Below are 10,915 nucleotides of genomic sequence, written 5' to 3'. Positions count from 1 at the left end.
TCTTGAAATGGTTGAACATTAACCATTTCCTTTTGGTACAATGACTCTGTGTATTCCTTCCATCTTTTCTTTATGCCCTCTGCATCATCCAATAATTTGCCCAGAGAATCTTTCAATAACTAAAGTCAAGGCTTGAATTTTTTCTTTAGTTCACCCAGCTTGAGAAATGCTGTCCGTGTTCTTCCCTTTTGGTTATCCAACTCTAAATCATTGCATATTTTATTATAGTATTTGGTTTTATCTTCTCGTGCTCATCTTTGAAATTTTCTGTTCAGCTCTTGGACCTCTTCAATTCTTCCATTTGCTTTAGCTTTTCTTTAGCAGGGAGAAAATCGTGTCCTTTTGTCATCCAGGGAGGGACACACATCATGTGTTTCACAAGTCAAGAAGGTTCACTAACTAGGGCTGGCTTTCTGTAAAGTAGGAAGGGAGAGAAGTCCTTGGTACAGTGTAAATGCTAAGCATTTTGTATTTTACTCTTTGGATCCTAGAAAGGCAATTCAGTATTTAACCTTCTTTTCTAAATATGCTCTTCATCATCTAAAAGTAACTTTCAGTATAAGGAGAAATGTTATCTAACTTGTACCACCTTAGTTAGACCAGTGATTCTCAACTGGGGACAGTTTTGTTCTTGAAGCCACTTGGCAATTTTGGTTATCACACTCGGAGGGCATTACTAATAGCATCGATGCCGGGTTGCTGCTAAACATCCTGCAACACATAGGACACACAACAAAGAATTATCTGGCCCAGAAGCTCCAAAGTACCAAGAGTAAGAAATCTGTCTCTGACTTACAACACAGCCATATGTTACACGAGGGGACTAGGCCTCATGCTAGCAACATTGCTGGCAATTCAGTGAAGTTGTTTGCTGCCTTTAACTAAGAAAGAATAAGGAACTTAGATTTAACAAATAAGTTTAGTGTAAGAAAGTCCCATTCCTAGAAAATATTTGTCTAGGTCTAATATACAAATGGAGTCCTGGTGTGGTGTCGTAGAGTAAGCACTCAACTGAAAGATTGGTTTGAACCTCAAGGTTGACAGTTCAAACTCATCAGCTGCTCCTCAGAAATCCTATACAATGTCGCTATGAGTTGGAACCAACTTGACAGCACTTAGCAACAGCAACAATATACAAATACAGTCCCGGTGTGGTGCTGTAGGCTAATGCACTGGACTGCAAGGTCAGTTTGAATTGAAGAGTTAGCAGTTCAAACCCACCAGCCGCTCCTTGGAAACCCTAGACCAGGTCACTATGAATTAGAACCGACTCAACAGCACTTAACAATAACAACAACAATATACAAATAAGGAGCCCTGGTGGCCTAGTGGGTTACAAGTTGTGCTGCTAACCTCAAGGTCCATAGTTCGAATCTACCAGACACTACATGGGAGAAAGATGAAGCTTTCTGCTCTTGTGAAGATTTACGGCCTCAGACTCCCTGTATGCATCTCAGTGAGTTGGAACCAACTAGCCAGTCCACAACTACCACAACCACCAACATACACACAGAGTTTTTCCCTTCAGAATAAACAGGGATTTTTTTTTTTCTTGTTATTTCAGAGAAAGTAATTTTTGTTACTTCTGCTATAATCTAATACATCCTGAAATACCATTCCAAAATTTGATTTCCTGCCATGGATACAAATGCTTTCTTAAATATGTGAACATTTAAAGAAAGCAACTGCTCTAAGCAAAGCTTAATGCGTCAGTAGCCATTAATCAGCTCCCATGTGCTTCTAAAATGTCTACTCTTAGTAAAAGGTACCGACATGAAATCTAAAGTGCATACCAATTCAAGTAAAATGGTATAATCTGTAAACATGGGGGAAAAACACAGAAGATGATCATAATGGTGAAATATAGCATTTTCTAGTGATTATACCAAGTTTTCTTATGTGCTACTATAGCAAATCATAGAACCTTTTTCTTACAAAATTTGTGAAAAAACAATCTAAGTATACCCTTTACCCAGATGCACCAATCATCATTTTTACTTTCTGTAGGCATACATATATGTACACACACATAAATATATACATATATATTGGTGGTGGTCATGTGCTGTGGAGTTGGAACTGACTCACAGCGACCCTGTACAGGGTTTCCGAGGCTGTAAATCTTTACAGGAGTAGAAAGCCTCATCTTTCGCCCACGGAACAGCTGGTTGTTTAGAACTTCTGACCTTGCGGTTCGCAGCCCGATTCGTAACCACTATACTACCAGAGCTCCATTGTTGTTGTTGTTAAGTGCTGTGGAGTCGGTTCTGACCCATAGCGACCCTGAACAGGGTTTCTGAGGCTGTAAATCTTTACAGGAGCAAAAAGCCTTATCTTTCTCCCACAGAACAGCTGGTAGTTTCGAATTGTTGACCTTGCAGTTTGCAGCCCGATTTTTATCACCATCTTATAGGTTAAAAAAACAACAACACAAAACTGGTACCTGATCATCTTACATAAGTAGGAACGTGGTTGTTGTTATCGTCATCAAGTCAGCTCCAACTCAAAGCAACACTATATTGGGTTTCCAAGGAGTAGCTGGTGGGTTTGAACTGCTGACCTTGTGATTCGAAGTCCAGTGCTAGTCCTATAGCGCCATACCAGGAATCCTAAATAGGAATTGAAGTAGTAGTTGTTGTTAAGTGCCATCCATTCAGTTCCGATTCATAGTGATCCTGTATAGGGTCAATTGAACCACCGACCTTGCGGTTCAAACCAACCTTGCAGTGCCATACCAGGACTCTAAGAATAGAAGTAGTGTCCCAGATAAATATGATTTGTGTCAATTATACTGTGAATTCAGATTATCTAGTGTACTGTATAAGCTAGTTAAGATCATTCCATTTGTTTTAATGTTACAGAATCTGACATTTCCTAGTTGTTTCTTATTTCTTAGTGATGTTGTTCCTTAGAAAGAATCGAACAGATATTTCCCAGGTCTTAAACATCTTAGTTGGTTCTCTTTTCTTTATGTCTGTGATGTATAATTAATCACAGATTACTTCATTTTGTTTCATTTCATTTACAACATTTATGAGCTTCAATTTGTCGATATGAAATGCTTGTCCCCTCCTTTCCTTTCCAAAGTGGTGTAATTAGTGTTAGCATCCTTTTAAACAGGCTACATAAAGTTTAGTGGCTGGATTAAATCAAATCATTAACATAATGTGCTACCCAATTTGCCCCTATCTCTCTCTCTTTCCAGGACATCAAAGGCCACAGAGGGCCGGTGTAATTGGGCCTTGCTGGCTTGTCAGGTTCTGTCAGCTGATGACAGCGCTTTTACTAAGAAGCTTCTAGGCATGAGAATTAGTGACTGAGAAATGTAAAACTTTGGACATTTCTCTATAAATATTTTATTAAATTGAATAATCTGAAGTTAACAGTATCAATTTGATGTATAATACATTGATCAAAAAGCCTTGTTTCAGATTCTCAAAATAGATATCAAATCTAGGAATTTGCATCAGTTTCCACATTTAATAAAAGACTTAGCAATCCCCCTTTTATATTATTTCTAATTTTAGCATTTAATTGATACACCGCTTAGTTCTTATGCGTCAAGGCACAGATTCCCTAAGGGCCCTCAAGGGAGACTGGCGAATCACAACAAGCAGAAAGATCAGTGGCCTCTTCAGTGCAGACATTATTTGCATCTCTTCTTGCTCTTTGCTACGGATAGGTTAAGTACTGGACTGCTAACCACAAAGTCAGTGGCTCAAACCCACTAGCCCTTCTTCAGAAACCCTGTACAGGGCCACAAGGAGTCAGCTCCGACTCCACAGCATTTAACAACAACAGTAACATAGATACAACATATGGGGTTCTGTAAGCAAAGGAATTTACTGGAAAGATACACAACAAACTTTTAACGGCAAGTATCTCTGGGGCATGACTTAGAGTGGGGTCAGGAAACTGTGACCATGTGCCAAACCTGACCCTCAGAAGTGCTCCAGCCTCTTGGGTAAACTGAATGGCAGCCCCATATCTCGAACTCAGTTGCTGAAGATCTGACTCTAAAAGCTAGGAGGCCATGGTACCCCCCCTTCCAGACTCCAGAGGCTGTGTCCACCCCCTCCAGATCCCAGAGGCCATGGCCCCACCCTTCCAGACCCCAGAGGCCGTGGGCCCCCCCTCCTTACCCCAGAGGCCGTGGCCCAACCCTTCCAGACCCCAGAGGCTGTGGCCCCACCCTTCCAGACCCCAGAGGCCGTGGCCCCCCCTCCTTACCACAGATGCCATGGCCCCACCCTTCCAGACCCCAGAGGCCGTGGCCCCCCCTCTTACCACAGAGGCCATGGCCCCACCCTTCCAGACCCCAGAGGCAGTGGCCCCCCCTTTGAGGCTGAGGCACCTCTGTTTCACTTGCTCCTTCCATGGTCCTGCTGATCTCCAAAGTGTCCCAGGGGTGGATCTTTTCTGGAGAACAACAGATGAAACTCCAGTGGAATTCCAAGAAGCAGACAGTGTTTTCTCCTTTCATTCATTTCTGTCCCTTCCTGTGTAATCTGATGGTTTTCCACTGTGTTGTCAGTTGGTCTGATCCATCAGTCGGAGGCCTAATCTCTTTAAGAAAAGATTGTATAACCATGTTTTGGTGAGTATTCTAGCACAAATGTCCTTAGTTTCTACAACAGAATTTTCAAAATCTTTAAGTTCTGTTTTCATTTTGCACAGTTCATTTTTAAGTTCATCTCTTCTTTAATTTTACTATAAACATCAAGGAGAAAACATAAATCCTGCATAGAAATCTATCTTCACCAAGTTCTACCTTCTACCAAATATTTTCAACATAATTCAGACAAGTGCTTTGCCACTGAACAAAAAGCATTACCCTTCCTCCTTTTAAAAACAATTATATATTCATCTTTTGTTTTAAGCTTCACAAAACACATTAAACATGCATATTTCTTACAACATTCTGTTGGTGACACCATGTGTGCTCTCTAAAATGATACTTTCTCTTTAATTCTCCTCATTTTTTCTGAGCCCTCACCAGAATTGCCTTTGACATCCATTATTCTAGACGGAGTCTTCAAGTCCATCTAGGTTTTTAGTATTATTGTTGTTTAGTACCATTGAGTTAGTTCCAACTCATAGTAACCCTGTAAAGGGTTCCTGAAGGACAGCTAGTGGGGTTGAACTGTCAGCCTTGCAGTTAGCTGTCCAGTCCTTATCCTGGTGTTGTTTTAGTGCCATCAAGTCAGTTCTGACTCATAGCAAACTTGTATAGGGTTTCTGAGTTGCCACTGGTGGGTTTGAACTGTCACCCTTGTAGTTCAAACAGCCCTTGCAGTAAAGTGCTTATCCCATAGCACCACACCAGTCCTTATCCTTGTTGTTGTTGTTAAGTACCGTGGAGTCGGTTCCGACTCATAGCGACCCTGTACAGGGTTTCCGAGGCTGTAACTCTTTACGGGAGCAGAAAGCCTCATCTTTCTCCCGTGGAGCAGCTGATAGTTTCGAACTGCTGACCTTGCGGTTCGCAGCCCGATTCGTAACCACTACGCTACCAGAGCTCCTTAGTCCTTATCCTAGGCACCTTAAAATACTTCCAGCCTCTATTTATTACCCAATTCCAAAACTGCTTCTACATTTTAGGTATTTGTAAGAGGAACACCCCACCCTCAATACCAAATTATGTCTTGTTGTTAAGTGCCATTGAGTCAGTTCTGACCCATATTGACCCTAAATAAGGTTTCCAAGGAGTGGCCGATGAGCTTGAACCACCAAGGATATCATGCAAAGTAAAATGAAGGGTCAGCAAAAAAGAGGAAGCCCCCAACAAGATGGATTGGCACAGTGGCAGCAGCTTGGGCTCAGGTGTAGCAATGGCTGTGAGGATGGCACAGGACTAGACAGTGTTTCTCTTCTGTTGTGCACAAGGTCACCATGAGTCGAGGACCTGCTTGATGGCACCTAACAACAACAACATTTTTAGGGGACATAATTCAATTCATAACGTGTACTAAAATATTAAATAGTACCTAAACATCAGTTGGGAGTCCTGGTGTGGTGTTGTAGAAAAAGCACTGGACGGTTAACCACAAGGTCAGCTGTTGAAACCTACCAGCCACTCCTTGTAAACACCACACAGGACCACTATGAGTCGGAACCAACTCAACCACACTCAACAACAACAAAGATCAGTAAATTCTGTTATTATCTTGAGTCAGCAGACATAGAATGGTATCATTTTGGGTTTAAAACAGTTGTCCTCAAAGTGTGGCCCTGATACCAGCAGAGGTTTTTGGAGATGCAAGCTCAGGCTCTCCCAGACCTAATGAGTCAGAAACTCTGAGAGGGTGGAGCTCGGCAGTCTAAAGTTTATCAAAACTTTCAGGTGACTCTTGGTATCTGCTAAAGTTGGAGAACTATTAACTTCAGAGGAAAGTAGTACTTCTCACCCTTGCCTGGCTGAATATTATAATCACCTTCTTCTTCTTGTTAGGTGCCATCAAGTTGGTACCGACTCATAGCAACCTTATGCACAGCAGAACGAAACACTGCCCGATCCTGGGCCAACCTCACTGTTGTTGCCATGCTTGAGTCCATCGATGCTGCCACTTGGTCAGTCCATCTCATTGGGGGTCTTCCTCTTTATCTCTGACCCTCCACCTTACCAAACATGATATCCTTCTCCAGTGACTGGTCCCTCCTGACAATATGTCCAAAAGTATGAGAGACAAAGTTTGGCCATCTTGGCCTGCAAGGAGTACTCTGGTTGTACTTCTTCCAAAATAGATCTATTGGTTCTTTTGGCAGCCCATGGTACCTTCAATATTCTTCTCCAATCACCTAGGGAACATTTTTTAAATGCCAGTGCCCAGGCGCCAACCAAACCAATTCATTCAGAACTGTGTTTAGAGCTCCCCTGAGGATTCTAATGTGCAAAGTTGAGAATCATGGTATACAACAGCTGTTCTCAATGATGGTGACAGTGGACTCGCATATCAAAATCACTGGAAACTGAGAGTAATTTTAAAAATTTCTCCTTACTTCACGTTACTGCCTCAGTAAGCCACCATAAGTGATGAATATGTGTCATACCACTCAGGTGTATTAAGACTGGAAAAGTATTCCATATCACTGCTTTCAAGCATGTGGTAACAACTTCAGTAATTGACTCACCATTACAGAGACAACAAATAAGAGAGTCCATGACAGTATGTGATAAATAAGCATTTTAACCTTATCACTGTTTTCAGCATTATATCATTTGTTCAAAGTAGCACCTTTAAACAAAACATGTTAGAAAAGATAGGTTACTGCCAGTGATGAAAACTGAGTTTGTTTTGTTTGTTAAAAACAAAGAAGGGGATAATACTAAGATGCTTGACTGTCATGGATACTGGTTTCCCTTGCCTACTATTGTAAAATAGACACTTGAGTGGGATCGAAAGGAATGTCGGGAAACATGATTACAGAAAGCTTGTCAGCCCGTCTTCGGCCTATAACTGACTGGAATACCTAAAAGGGGTTCTAGAACTTGCCCTGTGAAATAGTCCTCTTGCAGAGCCTTTGCAGAGTATAGGACCTTAGGTGGAATCCTGAGTCCCATCCAGAACCTTCTGAGGTGGGACATTCCCACTAGAAAGGACAAGCAGACCAGCCTGGAATAGCTAGAGCAACAGAAAGATTAGCAGGAAAAACCCAAAACAAAATGGCAGTCTGATTGGCTACATAAGAATAAGCAAGCTGTTCGCAGGGAAGCCATCAAGACAAACACTCAAGTCCCTTCAGGACAAACCCCCCTCCCAAGACTGAAACTCAATTAAATTAATTTAAAATATATATTTGTTATTATGATTCTTTCCTTGTTGCCACCACCAAATTGTGCAGAGGGGGAGACCTGGGTGCAGTCAAAACTCGGCTCCACCCATAACCCACCACTTTGGCCAACGAAGGCATTGCTGCTGGAGATGTAAAGGACATCAACACTGCTTTACAAGAGGTACTGAAGACTTCCATCGTCATGATGGCGTAGCACGTGGAACTTACGACGCTGCCAAAGCCTTAGACAAACGCCAAGCCCGTCTTTGTGTTTTGCAACCAACTGGGATGAGCCTATGTGTGTCAAGTTAGTAGCAGCCCTTTGTGCTGAACACCAAATCATCCTGATTAAGGTTGATGATAATAAGAGGTTAGGGGAGTGGGTAGGCCTCTGCAAAACTGACAGATAGGGAAAACCTCATAAAGTGGTTGCTGCAGTTGTATGGTTGTTAAGGACAATGGCAAAGACTCAGGACAAGGATGTCGTTGAAGAAAATTTCAAATGCAAGCAATGAGAAATAAACTTGGTTCTCAGTTTCTGGAGCATGACCTTTCTATTGACTCTTATTTTCCCCTAAGGACAACTTTTACAATCTAAAGCTTTTCTGTCCAAACTTATGTCAAGAATGCATATGATTTCTAGTAAGAAGAAGCATTAGGAGTGAGTGTGAGGTCAAGGTGAGAACCCTCGATGGATTGAGACTTCTATTGAGTCTATTGTGTGACTCTGCCTATGGCTAGCCTGAAGAAGGAAAGGTGTATGAAGTACTGATCAATATTCATCCCCACCCTAGAAGGAGCGTTGTTGGTGCAGTGGTTAAACTGTTAGCTGATAACCAGAAAACCTGCTGCTTAATCCCATCGCTTGCTCCATGTGGGAAAAAGACCTGATGCTATGTTCCCATCAAGATTGCAGACTAGAGAACCCTATAGGGCAGTTTTACTGTGTCCTGTAGCTCTGGTAGCATAGTGGTTACGAATCGGGCTGTGAACCTCAGGGACAGCAGTTCAAAACTACCAGCTGTTTTGCAGGAGAAAGATGAGGCTTTCTGCTCCCGAAAGATTTACAGCCTCGGAAACCCTGTACAGGGTCGCTATGAGTCAGTTCCGACTCCACAGCACATAACAACAACAAGGGTCACTCACTGTGGGTCAGAATCCACTCAAGGTCACACAATATTCCACCCCACTTACATATGAATACCAATATTGAGTTTGATTGTTTGAACCAACTATTGTTAACTTAGAACTCACCCCATTAAAAGTTGAACACTTAGAGGGTATAGACATAGAGCATCACCTTCCATTTTCATTTAGACTCTCGTTTTCTTACAGAGTACCAAGTTCTATGATAGAAAACAGAAATCATATTGACTGCATCTGTGGAGAACAATGGTGGAAAAGCTCCATAGCATTAAAGCTTTTACCAAAATAAGGCCAGGGGTAGACTGTGGAACAGACCATCAATTGCTCTTTTATAGTTCAGGTTGAAGTTGAAAAAAATCTAGAGCCAAAGTAGAACTTTGAATATACCCCAAGTAAATTTAGAGATAGCCTCAAAATCAGGAAAGGTATGCGCCAGGGTTGTATTCTTTCACCATACTTATTTAATCTATGTGCTGAACAAATAATCCAAGAAGCTGGATTATATGAAGATTGTGGCATTAGGATTGGAGGAAGACTCATTAACACGCCGTGATATGCAGATAATACAACCTTGATTGCTGAAAGCAAAGAGGAATCAAAATACTTATTGATGAAGACCAAAGATGACAGCCTTCAGTATGGGTTGCACCTCAGTATAAAGAAAACAAAAATCCTTACCACTGGAGCAATAAATAACATTGTGACAGATGTAGAAAAGACTGAAGTTGTCCAAGACTTCATTTTGCTTGAATCCACCACCATCAGCACTCATGGAAGCAGCAGTCAAGAAATCAAATGATTATTGCACTAGGCATATGTGCTGCACAAGACCTTTTTAAAGTGTTGAAGAGTTAAAATGTCAGTTTGAGGACTAAGGTGCACCTGACCCAAGCCATGGTATTTTCAGTAACTTCATATGCATATGAAAGTTGGAAAATGAATAAGGAAGATGATAGAATTGATGCATTTGAGTTATGATTTTGGAAAAGAGTAGGTTAATGCGCTGGACTGCAAGGTCAGTTTGAACCTCAAAAGTGGCTGTTCAAGCTCATCACCCACCCCATGGAAACTCTATACGGGGTCACTATAAGTCAGAATTCACTCAGTGTCACTTCACAACAACAAAAACGTGGACTGCCAGAAGAACAAATATGTGTTGGAAGAATTAGACCCAGAATACTTCTTAGAAACCAGGATAGCTAGACTTTGTGTCTCAGACTTCGGGCATGTTGTCAGGAGCCAGTCCCTGGAGAAGGACATCATGCTTAGTAAAATGGAGGTCGGTAAAAAAGAGAAAGACTCCCAGCGAGATGGATTGGCCCAGTGACAGCAGTAGTGGGCTTAAGTGTTGTGCCCGTTTTCATGTCCCCCACGAAATACTCTCTCACACGTATGCAATCAGCAGAAGGCTTTATTGATCTCAAAAACACAGCATGCTGTGGGTCAACCATCCAAGCAGATGGAGACCCCGAAAGCAGGCACGCAGGCCTTTTTATAGGCAGTTGGGGAGGTGTATCCTTCAAGCTGATTGGCTCTTATCTAGGGGAGGTTGCTCTGATTTGCCCTTATCTAGGGGGAGGTTGCTGACGTGAGAGGTTTTGACAGGGTGGATTCTAATGGTTACTAGTAGATTCTAACGGCTACTGGGGGGTTAGGGTGGATTTCGGTATGGGGAAGGAATTTCTTTAGGGAAGGGAGACTGACTCTTTTAAAAGGGAATTTTTCTGGTTGGGGTCTTTTTGGGTCTTTCATAAGCATAGCAGTGGTTGTGAGGATGGGATAGCACCAGACAGTGTACATTCATTCTATTGTGCACAGGGTCACTATGAGTCAGTACCGACTTGATGGCACCTAACAACAACAACACTGGTGGCATAGCCCTCAGAATCACAGCAACTCAAACCACCACAGCACGACAGACAGACGAGTGGTGGCCGTTTGGTTTTATGTCTATACTGTCTCTTTAAATTTTGATGGCAATCTTGATACAATCCTG

General features: G+C 42.1%; 1 protein-coding gene and 1 pseudogene across 1 annotated transcript in view; both read left to right on the top strand.

The window, feature by feature from the left end:
- Positions 1 to 10,915, top strand: part of RPGRIP1L (RPGRIP1-like) — a 198,812-nt gene that overhangs the window by 120,856 nt on the left and 67,041 nt on the right. The gene's annotated exons all lie outside the window — the stretch shown is intronic.
- LOC102812653 lies at positions 7,895 to 8,288 on the top strand (annotated as a pseudogene).

This window comes from Chrysochloris asiatica, unplaced genomic scaffold (genome assembly GCF_000296735.1).
Source record: "Chrysochloris asiatica unplaced genomic scaffold, ChrAsi1.0 scaffold00055, whole genome shotgun sequence".
NCBI classification, from domain to species: domain Eukaryota; kingdom Metazoa; phylum Chordata; class Mammalia; order Afrosoricida; family Chrysochloridae; genus Chrysochloris; species Chrysochloris asiatica.
This window is presented reverse-complemented; position numbering and strand designations above follow the sequence as displayed.